A 15,505-nucleotide genomic window follows, 5' to 3' on the forward strand; every position below is an offset into this window, starting at 1 on the left:
ATCCTTCCCTGTTGGCTGATTTCTGGTCTCGTCGCCCTGGGCCTTCTGGAGCCGTCCCTCGCGGGGGGGGTCCTGTCATGAACTCCTCCTCTTAACCTCCTCTGCGGGCCGGGCTGGCGCTGCACTCCAGTTCCCAGCATGCCTGTCACCGACGCTTCCCGGTGACGTCATCCCGCTGAGCCTATTTAAGGACCTGTCACAGCGGAGCCGGCACTCAGTCATCATCTAACGATAGACGCCAAGCCATTCTAAGACCTAAGACACTAACTCTACAAACCATACGGGAAGAGAACTTCCCACGCTGCCACATATCAGTCTCCATCCACCATTCTCTCCACGCCTGGGTCTCATAACCACTCCAGCTCAGCCCACCGAACCTGACACAAATGGTCCAAACAAGATGTAACTGGCAGAGCTTAAAAGTCCTCGAGGTTACCAAGAAAGTTCAGAAGTCAGTCCAAACCACTTCATGATGTCACAATAAACATGCCAAGCTCATCCTTCACTTTAAGGAACAAAATCCACATCTTTTCAGTCCCACGTCTGACGATGTCCTAAATACCCATGGTGGTAGAAGTTATTTTTCACTTATATTAAATAAAATGTTTGTTCTGTGATGTTAGTTCCTTAACAGGCCCAAAACAACCCTCACACTACAGAAGAAATGGTAATAATTCCCATCAAATTAACACGCAAACCCAGCACTACAAGGCTGTCTAAACCACTTTTTCCATTTTTCGAGGAATAGGCTTCAAAATAGGCCTAGGGCTTAAGGGGTTAAAAAAAAGCGCAGGATTTTTCTTTTTTTTTTCAGAGAAGCAGTCTGACATTTTACAAACTGGAATGACTTGTGCTGTTTTCCAGAAGAAAAACAGTGAGTAGGAATGTTTTCTTGTGTGAAGGGCTGAAGCCCAAAGTCGGCCCTGGATCAGTTCATGTTATTACACCTGCAAGCAATGAGCAGGCCAGCAAGGATCTGACTGGAGGTCCAGAAGGGAGAAGAGGGGGCTTCCAACTGCTGCTTTTTATCCTCCTCATGCAGATTCATCCTCGTTCTTCTCTCATGTTGTTTCCCCTTCATGAACGAAATTTCACAAGCAAGAGATCAGTTTCTGATTCTCATCTGCAGAAAAGGTTCTAAAGTAAAAACAACTTTAATAGCTAATCTGAAACCAAAGCTTTAAACATTGAATCTATAAATAAATATAAATAAACCTGTCATTTGAAAACTCTTAGATAAGAACAATTCTAACCCCAGATTAAACTGATCTCCATCTATTCGAGTTTCAAACTTGAGCAGTGGACCCAAAACAGTATCTTGGCTGAGGATTTTATTTCACCCATACAATAATACAATAAATGTTCCAAGACTAAAATATTGCATGAAAACTATGCTAAAAAGCCAAATAGTCTTGACGTGAAACATTTGTTTGCTTCCATAATAAACCCAGAGGGTTGAGCTTTAGGAGTTCATAACATCCATCACCACAATAAACTCAAAATCAAAACTCAGTGAAAAAGGATGCTTCTAAAATGTTTCTGGTTCAACAAATTAAACCAAACCGTTTAGTGTCATGTGAAGCTGCTCTTTCCTGTAGCTGTTTGAAGAAAATAACTGAAACTGTAGCCTCTTGTGAACTTGTGACCGTAAAAAGACTTCCCCGTGAGTGTGCAGCTGTTGGGAAGTGAGGGAAAGGGGGATTTTTGTTTCAAATGTTTGCTGTAAACACACTTTGCAGACAGCAGGTGTCCCTTTTAAAATGAAAACACATTTTTCTAATTGTTCTCTCTGTACATTGAGTTCTTATCTTTGCATCTTGAGTCTTCAAACAAACGGATTCAGGAATTTTCTGCTGTTTAATGATCTGGACTCTATTTACATCAGGGACAAGCAGCATGAAGCTCAAATCAGCAGAAATCTGGGAGGTGGAAGTGGAACGAGCAACACTTCCTCTTCCTTCAGATGCTCACGTGAATAGTCAAACTCGCCCACTCCAAAAGCAATTACAGCCAAACGTCCCAGGGTGCTGGGATGTCACTGCAAAGAATTTTACCTCTTTCAAATTATTTGACATATTCTTAGACAAAATTGTACTACTACAACTGAATAATAATAATTCTTCCAACCACTCACACCAGCTGTCAGCACGGGGGTGGAGAGACGATGATTTGGGCTTTTCACAGTCACCAGGACTCCTCTAGTGTCAAATGTGAGTCCTGACGGCTCTCTGACATCTGGAGTTTGGACCAAACTGAGTCAGAAAACACACAACAGCATATTCAAGATGCTGCAATGGTCCAGTCAAAGCTCAGAACTATGGTAAAGGGTCTGTACATTCTAGGGTTCTACCCCCCCCCCCCCACCACCACCACCAAGGTGCTTTACAACTAACCAGTCATTCTCCCATTCACACGTTTGAAAACTGCTGTGATGCGACCTTAAAATACCTTTTTTAAAGTTTAATGTTTTTATTTTTACTGAGCAGAATCAGTTTTATTGGCCAAAATTAGGGCTGCACAATAAGTCGTAAATATATCATCATCGCAATATCAGCATGCTCAATATGCATATCGCAAAGAACTGATAAACATCGCAATGAATGGTCAGCTCAAATGTTTGCTACACATAATGCATTTTGTCAATCAAACGGAAGCATGATGATTTTTAACAAATCAACTAGAGCTCTTCACCCATTTGGCCAATTGGGTGGGTTCTCATAGGTTAGATGCCCACCCCCGAGGTGGATGGCACTTAATTTTGATGGCTAGCAAACACCTGAGTTGGTTTTGTTCTGTTCTTTCAGCTGATTCTCCTTTTCTTTTTCTTTTTCCCTTTCCTCACATCTTTTGCTTTTCTCATTTTTAAGATTTATTTTATTTTTATTTTTGTTCCTGAGTTAAGTTTTGATTTATCGCAAGTAATATTGCCATCGCAATATTAGTCACTGTTATCACATGTCACAGGTTTTCCTAACATCGTGCAGCCCTAGCCAAAATTCTAATTGCGGCAGACATTCAGCATGGGTAACAAGGAAATGGGGATTTTCTGCACATAACTTTTGTGCTCCTATAGAGTCACAACTCACCTTCAGAAACTAGTGTATAATAACTGCTACATGTGCAGATCAAAACAAAAGTCTAACCATTTGACCCCAACAACAAACTTCAAAGAAAAACAGCAATATTCATCACTGTGTGTCAAACCATCTCAGAGGTGTTGATTAATTACTTCTGGCTGCGAACACCTTAATGACTCCATCCAGTGACTGTGCTGTTAATTAACAAGCCATAAAAAGGGGTGGAGGGAAGTGTCTAATATGGGCTGCCAGAGCTCAAAAGGAAGCCATTCTGTTCTCAGTGTGCCTGAGTGGAATCTGAAAAAGGCCCAAGACAGCCATCCAGGGACTAATTCAGCCTTTGTTCGGGTTGTGTGAAAGGAACTTAGGAGCTCTCTCTTGGGCAGAGTGACTTGGCTACTGCATTATCGCCGTCCATTCAGTGAGCTGATAAATGACTTGTTCCCTACTGATCTCACAGCAGTGAGCTGATTTAGTGCTGGCTCTCCCACCTCTTCCTTTTCTGTACTCATCTTTTACTGCAGCGGGAGTTGACAGATCGTGGAATTTCTCTTTTGCCATCACTAATTTGTACATTAGCATTACATTAAAGAGCAAGTCTCCCTCAAATCAGCTTTTTTTCTGAAACTATAAAAATGCGTGTCTAAGCGTGCTGCAGACAGGTGTAGTCAATAGTATTTAGTTAGAATTTTTGTTTTCTGCCTAAAACTGGCAGTGTTGTGCCGTTGTCAGGTAAAAACTCTGCACTGTATTTGAATTTAAATCTGCCATCACTATTGGCTAAGAGGTACCCTAGAATGTTAGCTGGTACCATATGATGTCACAATGTGTGTGTGTGTGTGTGTGTGTGTGTGTGTGTGTGTGTGTGTGTGTGTGTGTGTGTGTGTATTCTTTGCGGCTCCGCCCTCTCGGTCTGCTAGGTAACAGAATTTGTTGCATTTTTCAAACAGGAAGTGAGAGTTGAGTAAGAATCTGGTAGGGGGTGACTTGCTCTTTAATGGAAAGTTTTTTTTTATATTCATGGTTCCAAAAGAAATGTTTATCTGAAGTGACATCATATTATTTTGAAGTGACATCATATTTTTTTAATGTTAAAGTATGACAAATTTAACAAAGTACATTTTGCAAACCGCTTCTAAAAAACACACACACATATGCATACATTTACATAGATTATAAATGTAAAGATTGAAATTTCTAGGTTATTTTATTCTATTCTATTTTTTTCTTCCAAATTTGAAGTTGCTGTCGGTATCAAATACTCTGATACTAGCATCAACTGAACGGTTCAATCTAAGCAACAAAAATGTCCTAAAATGGCTCCCCCAAATAAACTTTTTTTCCTGATAAACTAAATAAACGAGTGTCTAATCGTGCTGCAGACACGTGTTGTCAATAATTTGGCACTTCAGTGCATCTTAGTTAAAATTTAAATATTCTGCCTAAAACTGGCAGTGTTGTGCCGTTGTCAGGTAAAAACTCTGCACTGTATTTAAGTTAAATCTGCCACCGCTATTGACTAAGAGGTATGCTATGATGTAAACTGGTACATTATGATGTCACAATGCTGTCATGAGCCTGTGTGTGTATTTGTTAGCAGCTCCGCCTTCTCGGTCTGCCAGGCAACAGCATTTGTTGCATTTTTCAAACAAGAAGTGGGAGTGGAGTTAGACTCTGGTAGGGGTTGACTTGCTCTTTAAGTGTTTGATACATTCTTTATGTTTTTATTATTGGTGTTTACACTTCAGAATTATCCATCCATTTTCTTAACCCGCTTGTCCACGCAGGGTCGCGGGGAGGCTGGTGCCTATCTCCAGCGGTCAATGGGCAATCAGGCGGGGTACACCCTGGACAGAGAGCCAGTCCATCACAGAGCAACACAGAGACACCCAGGATAAACAATCATGCACACACACGCACACTCACACCTAGGGACAATTTAGACAAACCAATCAACCTAACAGTCATGTTTCCAGACTGTGGGAGGAAGCCGGAGTACCCGGAGAGAACCCACGCTTGCACAGGGAGAACATGCAAACTCCATGCAGAAAGATCCCAGGCCGGGAAGCGAACCCTGGACCTTCTTGCTGCAAGGCAACAGCTCTAACCACTGCGCCACTGCGCAGCCACTTCAGAATTATAACTCACTAAATTTTCATACTAGAATAAAAACATTTGACAACTCCTGTTTTGTGTATAGATGGAGTTCCTCATGGTTCTGTGTTTGGTTCTAATTCATTTTCAAAATATTTTTTCAGTTTTAGAGATCAAGTTAGTGATAATAGGTTTTAAATTACATACTACTTCATTTGTACATATTAATCCTACAGTCTTTGTTGATTAAATTATAACACAAGAAGATTAATCTAATTTTGATGAAGTAGTTGATTTCTGATATGAACCGACCTTTTGTTGGACCTTTAGAATTAAACATATGGTACCTCTGTGCTTTGAATCTTGTTGCATAGTCAGAGTGAATTCTAAATGCAAACCATACACATTGATGTGGAGGTCATTCAGAGAAACTCAGACCAGCTGCCTTCAGCAGACTCTCAACAAATGATGGGATTTTAATCTAAGACCGCTCAAGCAAACATTTATTTTGTAATTGTTGGAGGGAATCGCTGTCCACTGTGTCACCCCACCAAATTCTGAGTCAGCATAAAATGAAAATGTGATGTATTAGTTTCCACTATCAGCAGCTGGCAGGCCGTATGTAATCAGCACCAAGGAGAAGTGATTCTTCAAACTGTGGACCTTTGTGAAGTCAGCCCAGGCTCTCGGACGTACGTTTAATTTCACACTGATCTGATAACCACTCAGATGAGTTGAAATGAGCAATTTCCTTTTCCTCGTTCCACATTTCTTAGCAGGGAAAACCAGATTAATTTAATTCTGATTCCAGCTGCATCAAGCAGGACCGTGACACTGCTACTAAGATCTCTGTGACCACACCGCTCTTCTGCTTGAGATTTTGAAAAGTCGTGAACTTTATTTTAAAGAACAGAACATAATTATCAGGTGTTTTAAAACTGTTTACATTCTGTTGATCGACTTCCAGGTGCAAACTTCATCTCAACTGAAATCAAACTTTGTTTCCCAGAACATATTTCAACTTTTCCCACAGGGCAGGTGCGAGCATGCAGCCTTTGGTAAACAGTGAGTGTGTTGACATATTTTTTATTACACCTGTGCACCTTTCCCATGTCTAAAGTCTTAATTGGTGGGAAAAAAACAGGTTCAGTCATGTTTCTGAGCACATAGAGTTCGCTTTTCAACATATATGAAGAAAACTTAATATAATGTTTTTCCCTTCATGTCTGTTTCTAAATTAAATATCTGATGAACCACAGAATGGATTTCAATGACACTATAAGGAAAAATCACTGCATGTGCATGCACAATGGTCAACCCAATTCAAGATGGCTGCCACAAATAATTGAGCCTTTTAGATTAAGCCCTAGTCCACACGTAGCCGTTTTTTTTTAAATAAATATCCGCCCCTCCAAAAACTTGCATCCACACCACCTCGTTTAAAACAAAAACTCTGTCCACACGTACCCGGATAAATACGTTGTTAAGGACATGCTCCTCCTTGAACCGTCACCTTATCGTGGTGGAGGAGTTTGAGTGCCCTAATGATCCTAGGAGCTATGTTGTCTGGGGCACTTAGTGCCCCTGGTAGGGTCTCCCATGACAAATTGGTCTTAGGTGAAGGGTGAGACAAAGAACGGTTCGAAGGATCTTTCATGGAGGTTAAAACGAAGAGTCGGAGTACCCGGCCCGGAGGGTTACCGGGGTCCCACCCTGGAGCCAGGCCTGGGGTTGGGGCCCGTGAGCGAGCGCCTGGTGGCCGGGCTTTCGCCCATGGGGCCCGGCCGGGCCCAGCCCGAACCGGATACATGGGCTCGTCCAACTGTGGACCCACCACCCGCAGGAGGAACATGAAGGGTCCGGTGCAATGCGAATCGGGTGGCAGACCAAGGCGGGAGCCTTGGCGGTCCAATCCCCGGACAAGAAAACTAGTTTTTGGGACATGGAACGTCACCTCGCTGGCGGGGAAGGAGCCGGAGCTTGTGGCAGAGGTTGAGGGGTACCGGCTAGATATAGTCGGACTCACCTCGACACATTGCATTGGCTCTGGAACCCGAGACCTGGAGAGGGGTTGGACACTCTACTTTGCTGGAGTTGCTCCGGGTGAGAGGCGGAGGGCTGGGGTTGGCTTTTTGTTAGCCCCGAGACTCTCTGCCTGTGTGTTGGGGTTTACCCCGGGGGACAAGAGGGTAGCTTCCTTGCGCCTTCGGGTTGGGGAACGGGTCCTGACTGTTGTTTGTGCTTATGGGCCAAATATCAGTTCAGAGTACCCACCCTTTTTGGAGTCCCTGGGACGAGTGCTAGATCGTGCTCCATCAGGGGACTCCATTGTCCTGCTGGGGGACTTCAATGCTCACGTGGGCAATGACATTTTGACCTGGAGGGGTGTGATTGGGAGGAACGGCCCACCTAATCTGAACTCGAGCGGTGTTTTGTTATTGGACTTCTGTGCAAGCCGCAGTTTGGCCATAACGAACACCATGTTCGAACATAAGGAGGCCCACCGGTACACTTGGTACCAGGGCAGCCTAGGTCGCAGGTCGATGATAGATTTTGTAGTCGTATCATCTGACCTGCGGCCGTATGTTTTGGACACCCGAGTGAAGAGAGGGGCGGAGCTGTCAACTGATCACCACCTGGTGGTGAGTTGGATCAGATGGCAAGGGAACATGCCGCGTAGACCTGGCAGACCCAAACGCATAGTGAGGGTCTGCTGGGAACGCCTGGCAGAAGAACCTGTCAAGACGGTCTTCAGCTCCCACCTCCGGCAGAGCTTTGACCACGTCCCGAGAGCAGTGGGGGACATTGAGTCCGAGTGGGCCTTGTTCCACTCTGCGATTGTCGAGGCGGCTGTTGCTAGCTGTGGTCATAAGGTGGCCGGTGCCAGTCGTGGTGGCAACCCCCGTACCCGCTGGTGGACACCAGAGGTTCGGGGAGCCGTCAGGCTGAAGAAGGAGGCCTACAGGGCGTGGCTGGTCTGTGGGTCTCCGGAGGCAGCAGACAGGTACCGGATAGCCAAGCGGGGTGCAGCAGTGGCAGTTGCCGAGGCAAAATCTCGGGCGTGGGAGGAGTTTGGTGAGGCCATGGAGAAAGACTATCGATCGGCTCCAAAGAGGTTCTGGCAAACTGTCCGGCGCCTCAGGAGAGGAAGGCAGCAACTCGCTCACACTGTTTACAGTGGGGATAGGGAGCTGCTGACGTCAACTGAGGCTATAGTCGGACGGTGGAAGGAATACTTTGAGGAGCTCCTCAATCCCACCAATGCGCATTCCGAGGAGGAACCAGAGCTGGGAGGCCTGGGGATGGATTGTCCGATCTCGGGGGCAGAAGTTGCTGAGGTAGTCAAACAACTACACAGCGGCGGAGCCCCGGGGGCGGATGAGGTTCGTCCTGGGTATCTCAAGGCTATGGATGTTGTAGGGCTGTCATGGTTGACACGTCTCTACAACATTGCGTGGTCATCGGGGGCAGGGAGTGGCAGACCGGGGTGGTGGTCCCCATCTTTAAGAAGGGTGACCTGAGGGTGTGTTCCAACTATAGGGGGATCACACTCCTCAGCCTCCCTGGAAAGGTCTACTCCAAGGTACTGGAGAGGAGGGTCCGATCGATAGTTGAATCTCAGATAGAGGAGGAGCAATGTGGTTTTCGTCCTGGCCGTGGAACTGTGGACCAGCTCTATACCCTTGCAAGGGTGATGGAGGGGGCATGGGAGTTTGTCCAACCAATCCACATGTGTTTTGTGGATTTGGAGAAGGCTTATGACCGTGTCCCCAGGGGCACCCTGTGGGGGACGCTCCAGGAGTATGGGGTGGGTGGCTTTCTGTTAAGGGCCATTCAGTCCCTTTACCAGAGGAGCGTGAGTTTGGTCCGCATAGCCGGTAGTAAGTCGGACCTGTTCCCAGTGAGGGTTGGACTCCGCCAGGGCTGCCCTTTGTCACCGGTTCTGTTCATCACTTTTATGGACAGAATTTCTAGACGCAGCCGTGGTGTGGAGTGTGTCGAGTTTGGTGGCAGGAGAATCTCGTCTCTGCTTTTTGCGGATGATGTGGTCCTCCTAGCTTCATCCAGCTCTGACCTTCAGCTCTTGCTGGGTAGGTTCGCGGCCGAATGTGAAGCGGCTGGGATGAGGATCAGCACCTCCAAATCTGAGACCATGGTTCTCGACCGGGAAAGGGTGGCTTGCCAACTCCGGGTCGGGGGAGTGGTCCTACCTCAAGTGGAGGAGTTTAAGTATCTCGGGGTCTTGTTCACGAGTGAGGGTAGGAGGGATCGGGAGATCGACAGGCGGATTGGTTCGGCGTCTGCAGTGATGCGGACGCTGAGCCGATCTGTCGTGGGGAAGAGGGAGCTGAGCCAGAAAGCCAGGCTCTCGATTTACCGGTCGATCTACGTCCCAATCCTCACCTATGGTCATGAGCTTTGGGTAATGACCGAAAGAACGAGATCGCGGATACAAGCGGCCGAAATGAGTTTCCTCCGTAGGGTGGCCGGGCTCAGCCTTAGAGATAGGGTGAGGAGCTCGGACATTCGGGAGGGACTCGGAGTAGAACCGCTGCTCCTCCGGATCGAAAGGAGCCAGTTGAGGTGGTTTGGGCATCTGGTCAGGATGCCTCCTGGACGCCTCCCCAGGGAGGTGTTTCGGGCATGTCCTGCTGGCAGAAGGCCCCCGGGGCGACCCAGGACACGTTGGAGAGGTTATATATCCAAGCTGGTCCGGGAACGCCTTGGGGTCCTGCCGGAGGAGCTGGTGGACAAGGCCGGGGAGAGGACGGCCTGGAGCTCCCTAGTTGGGATGCTGCCCCCGCGACCCGGACCCGGATAAGCGGAGGAAGACGACGACGACGAGGACATGCCAGACCTGTAGGCGGCAGTGCTTCCCCCGTTCTTAACCTCGTCCTTCGTCTGTGGTCTTCCGCAAGGAGCAGTAACAAAAACAAACAAGCAAAAAGCACTTGGACAATTGATAAAGCGAGCGCAGCTCTGAGGGCATCCATGCTGTCGGCTAGTGTAAACACAGGTCGCACACGTGATGTCAGCATTTTTTGTCGCGGAAAGTGACGCTGCAGACCTTAAAACTCCGGTTTCGTCTGTCCACACGCAAACACCCAAAACGGAGAAAACGCAGATCTTCACTCTGGCCGGAGTTTTTAAAAAGATCCGTTTTCGTGTGAAAAAACTCTGTTTTCGTGTGGATGACAGGCCAAAACGTAGAAAAATATCTACCTTTTGGCAGATTCCCGGCTACGTGTGGACAGGGCCTAAAAAAATTGCTTTTACATTGTCAGTTCTACAGATGTTGAGATATGGAGGATGATGTGAATTCAAATTTGTAGACTTTTACTTCATTTATTTTACATATTTTCTTCCAAAATCTTTAATTTTCCTATGATTTTTGACTCAAGACTTTCTGAGATGCTTCCTCACATTTATATGTAACAGAATGAAATGACTGTTTTCCCCCTCCTCTGACACTGGACTAGTCTGCATGAGATATGGTCTCAAGGTCTCATGCATTTGCTTCTAACCTGTTTATTTTCAGCTCAACAGAAGAATGAAGAATGGACTCTTTTCTTTTAATTAATCAAATAACTCTATTTTAATAAAGCTAATCAAGCAAAGTGTTAGTCAATAAATAAGATGTGACCGATCTGTGAAATCAAAATATTAATTACTTTATTATAATCCTATAGAATATAAAGGTACTATGACTTTAAATGTTCCAACAGGACTGATTTCACGTAGCGTTTAAAAGACATGACACATTACTTTCACTGATCCAATCAGAATCTGACAGATCTGACGGAGGCGTGGTTTTGATGGTGTTTGGCAACTCTGTCAACTTTTCATTCGACCATAAACCAAAACATCCAAAGTATAAAACTATGCCACATCAACTCTAACGCCAGTTCAAAGCGTTCTAGAGAAAGTGTTGTGTTACATATATTAATAATCGGTCATCAATTAGCCTTAATAGGTTAAAGAATAAGTGCAATTGTAAATAAACAATATTTTAAAAATACTTTATACATTCTTATGTTACTTTATGCATTATTTTCCTTTATTTGGATAAGCATGTACAATATACTGTATGTACTTTCTAGGGACGCACCGAAATAAAATTTTGGGCCTATACCTGACATTAATATCACTGTTATGGTCGATAACTGATATTTATATGCTGACATTTACGCCTCTGAAGCAGATTTTGTATAGACTGAAAACTATTCAAGCAGATTTTTTTAAATGCCTTTCTTGATATCTGTTAAGTGCAAACTTGTGTGTGTGTGTGTGTTTATGTGTGTGTGTGTGTGTGTGTGTGTGTGTGTGTGTGTGTGTGTGTGTGTGTGTGTGTGTGTGTGTGTGTGTCAGATATCATTTATGCTTCTGAGATGATTACCATCGGTGTCACATGACTAAACAATTTAACATCATCACCCTCCTCACCCTCTGGGACAGATTCACAAACTGAAACTAGATGGAAGAAAATATTGGCTATTATACTGGCTTAGTGTTACTTATTTGACCGATACCGATATATTTAAAAATGACTAACATTGGCCGATACCGATATTGATGCCGATATGTTGCGCACCCCTAATAATTTCATAGCATTCTAAATATTGCAAAGAAAAATTAAGTATTTAACATAAAACATTAATGGATTGCTATACAAATATTTACCTAAAACGTTTCAATATCTTTTAAATTAGTTAACATCATTTAACTAGTTTAATACTTTCAGTAGCTTTACAAAAGATATTTCTAAAATCATCTACAGAACATTAAAAATAAACAAATAAATTGACAGAGAGGTGGGATCCTTTAGTGCATGGATGAATCAGTAACCAAATCACATCCATATCTGATTCAGTCACTGCAGCAATGCATAGATCTGAGAAGGGACAGCCCTCAGCCTAGTGCTTATTCTGGAGATACATGTAAAAGGTTTCCTGTTACTGATGAAGAAAAACTCTCTACCATGAATCAGGACAGAGCACATCAAAGCAGAAGAAGCTTATCTGGTCCCTGAAATCACTACACTCACATTTCCAGGAGAAAAGCTGATAATGTGCTTCCACGTGATGTCATGAAAAGGGGCAACATCTGTGGATACACAGATAACAACAGATCTCACAAAAAGTCAAAACCAACCCAGGTTTGTCTTGGAGTTGTAAACTCAGCTACATATAAAGAACAAAAAGCATGCCTCTAGAACAGATGAAGCATTTTGACTTTAAAATCTAATTTGAAATGTTACCTTCTCCTCCTGCAGGTTGATGCTCACAAGGTTAGAATCTTCTCGAAAGTGAAAGTGAGTGAACTAATCCTACAGCGCTGTGCACAGCAACACTCTTGGCTATCTGTGCGTGTCTGAAGTGGGTCGAACTCACTTGGCTTCTATCTAAAGGACTCTGCTTTGTCAACAGGCTTTTCAAGTGGTCTGCAACAGCACAGCAGAGCGCTGGCGTCCATCCTAGAGGACGTGTTTTGTTGACTCCACAGAGGCATTGAGTGGGGATGTGTGATCGAGAAACAGAAGTTAGGTGTGGAAAAATTCTCCTTGCATTCACAGTTGGCTAAATATCAGAATGCATTATGTTAGTGAAATAAAAGGAAGTGCAAAGCTTGACTTAATTTGGAAAGTTAAAAGGGTCTCACAAAAAGAAACTGTCCAGGGTTTAAATGCAACTGGATGAGTGCTTGAGCAGCAGTGATGACCTGACTTTACCTCTGTGTATGAGGCCATGCTTGTTCCTCACTTTATTCTGGGTTTATAATTTGTTTACTCTTACACCAAGATTGCATTTTAACCCTGGAAGGTTTCAGATTGAGTTGAGTGAGCAGCATGTTTTCTTTTTCACTCTTTTTAGATGTTTTCTCGATAATAAACCAATTTAATCAAATGATTAATTAGCTTTGCATCCGTTTGCTTGATCGCTGTATTCTTCCACACTGAGGACCCACATGAGCAGGCTGACATGACTGCTCATGTGGGTGTTATTTATGAAACCAGGCCTTGGCTGCAATGTGGGCAGACACACAAAGAGTCATTTAGCACAGAGTAATTTGTCACATCAAAGCATTCCTTTATACATAGAGGGAGTCTCCCTGTAATCTGTCAGACTCGGATGCATATGGGGCGACGTGGCGCAGCAGGACCAGCAGACTCCCTGCTGTCAAATCCGCTCTGACCCTAAACCCCTTAATTGTTTGCAAAGTCATATTTAAAGGAAGAGCTGCTATGAAATGCAACAAGTTTTATCAGCAACACTTTTGAATCCGGATCCGGAACAGCGTTTATTCCTAGAGTGTGAGGAAGACCACAGCTGACTTATCAATGATCACATTAGTTATTTAGCATGTTTTCAGGAACACATTTAGGAAATTATTGCATTTCCACTTTTTCTTCCCTCTGTGACCTAAATTCCAGATAAATCCAAAACAGCTTTTCACAATATTGTTCTCAATATCCCAAAGCTTACAAAGCATAGATTCATTTAATAAAAAAATAAAATAAAACTGAATCAATTTCCCTCTGGGATTAATAAAGTATTTTTGAATTGAATTGAATTTGACTCCTGACAAATAAATTATGATAAAATGCTAATAAACCAAGTATATGTGAGATACATTTGTTTTAAAATATTTTGACATTTCTAGTTCACATAACAGAGACCGAGAAACACAAATCTACCGTATCACATGCTGATATAACCCCTATCACGTCAAAGGATAAGATATCAATTTCCTGTTATGTCTGTGTCTTCTTGGAGATGGAAGTAATCTCTGTGTTATTGTACTTCTCTCAGCAGGACTTCTTCATTCATCCTGCTTCTATTGCTTTGCATTTGTAAGCCTGGAAGTGTGAGATATATTGCGTGTGTGTGTGTGTGTGTGTGTGTGTGTGTGTTGTGTGTGTGTTGTGTGTGTATGAGTAGAGACAGGATGGGGTATTGATTACTGATGGATGGTGCAGTTTTCTTTCTTCTCTATGTGCAGAAAAAAAAGACCTCCCAGCATGCAGGATGGCCTGTTTATTAATGGATCAGAATAAGGAAATTGAAGTCTCATAATATCAAGGGCTATAGCCTCTTATTTGATGTAAATGTAATGTTGTGTAACCAGAATGTTTGTATTGTGGGTGATTATTTTGGAACGTTTTAAATTTATTTTGAAGGTTTCATTAATGGAAAAACAAAAACAAAACAAAAAATCAAAAATAGTCCTAGTCAAATCGTCACAAACCACAGTTTCTACATGTTTGGTAAATGTTGAACTTAACCCGTGTGATTAACAATAATCCAGAAATGGTTTTTGAATCAGTACGGAATAAGAATATCAACAATTACTATTGCTTGCAGGCGTTTCTCACCCAGGCGCCTCGTTAGAAACAAGAATCTGCGACAAAATAATAAAGTTACATCAAGTAAACCGGAAATGTGTGAGTTAATTTCAAAATAAAATCAAAGTGTTCATTGGGAAAAATATAATTATTGTGTTTAAATGTGTTCTTCCGTTGAAAACAGTTTATCAACATACCAACTGCTCGCTGCTTAAACTCTGTTGTCAAAGTCTATGTAATTTAAGAAAATAACAACAAAACAAACAAAAAAATTAACTGAGCATTGTATTTTCTGTCATGTTCTGTTCACATGCATATGTCAATGGTTCATTCCAGCCTTATTTAAGTAGCAAACACCGGAGGCAGTTTTATTTTGAAAACAAATTTCTGTTAATGTTTGTCTAAATTTACCAACTTGACAGATAAGCAGGTCAGTCAAACTATGGTAACTGTTAGCTGCGGGAATCCCTCTAAGAAGTCTGAATGTTTTTGAAGAGGTTAGCTGCGGTAAATGAGCGGATAAAGGTCGTCTATTTCTTAGTTCCGGAAAACGGAGTTTGCCCCAACGTCTCTCCCGTTAAGTGGCGGTTTCCGGTGTGCCGTGTTGTGATGGCTAGCTGTCCTTGCTAACTCCATGGCTTGTGTTGCTGTTAGGGTAATTAGCTCGCCATCAGGAGGCTGTTCGGCTGCTGGTTTTGTAACGGACAACTCTCTACCTCTGTTTTTAAGGCTGGCTTACTGAAAGTATGTAGAGTATTTCAGCAAGGTGAGTGTTAATTCTGTAGCTTTGAAGCGCAGTCGTTCTGGTTAGCGGAACGCACGTAGCGGCTCGGACTATTGCCTGGATTCAGAAACATTCCATCAAATATGTTTTCAAAAACGTTCACGGGATTTTCGGACAGAGTCGCTAAGTGAGGTATTTGTTAACCCGACGGGTAACTCGACTCGTTTTCTTGTGATGTCATTGCTTCTCCGTTACTGCTTCGGCGCA

At 43.5% G+C, this 15,505-nt stretch overlaps 1 protein-coding gene across 10 annotated transcripts in view; it reads left to right on the forward strand.

Annotated features, from left to right (window-relative positions):
• Window positions 1-15,505, forward strand: part of ehbp1 (EH domain binding protein 1) — a 225,295-nt gene that overhangs the window by 19,166 nt on the left and 190,624 nt on the right. For 7 of the 10 annotated variants that reach the window (XM_015944983.3, XM_054750383.2, XM_015944985.3 and 4 more), the window contains exon 1: window positions 14,951-15,280. The gene's annotated coding sequence lies outside the window, so the exon portion shown is untranslated. The other 3 variants (XM_070542571.1, XM_054750382.2, XM_015944984.3) reach the window with 3 other exon arrangements.

Source organism: Nothobranchius furzeri, chromosome 12 (assembly GCF_043380555.1).
Source record: "Nothobranchius furzeri strain GRZ-AD chromosome 12, NfurGRZ-RIMD1, whole genome shotgun sequence".
Taxonomy (NCBI): domain Eukaryota; kingdom Metazoa; phylum Chordata; class Actinopteri; order Cyprinodontiformes; family Nothobranchiidae; genus Nothobranchius; species Nothobranchius furzeri.